Consider the following 351-nt stretch of genomic DNA (forward strand, 5'->3'; position numbering starts at 1 on the left):
ATTTCTCTCGTTCTTTTATTTTTTTGCTGGGAACCGATATTTTGTGTAATTTTTCAGTCTAAGACAAGCTTCATCTCACACATTGTTTTAAAATTTAATGATCCGGCTTTTAGGTGCTGTTTTCCAATTGGAATAAAACTACAGATGCTGAATGGTGCCAAAGGAAATATAAACAGAGAATTGAGATATGGCCATTGGAAATTTGGACACTTACCAGAATTTGTTATCAATAGCTATTCATTTTTCACTAAATCCAATTATGTTATATATTAGAAAAATCCTCATTTAGTGTACTTTTCAATGAGACTCCTGGCAGGTCAATCTGAGTTATTGTTTTTAATAGGTAACATA

General features: G+C 31.3%; 1 protein-coding gene across 1 annotated transcript in view; it reads left to right on the plus strand.

Moving 5' to 3' along the window:
• LOC119591191 (splicing factor 3B subunit 2-like) overlaps positions 1–351 on the plus strand; it is a gene marked incomplete in the record, with an annotated part of 8,760 nt that overhangs the window by 1,032 nt on the left and 7,377 nt on the right.

Source organism: Penaeus monodon, chromosome 28 (assembly GCF_015228065.2).
Source record: "Penaeus monodon isolate SGIC_2016 chromosome 28, NSTDA_Pmon_1, whole genome shotgun sequence".
Classification (NCBI taxonomy): Eukaryota; Metazoa; Arthropoda; class Malacostraca; order Decapoda; family Penaeidae; genus Penaeus; species Penaeus monodon.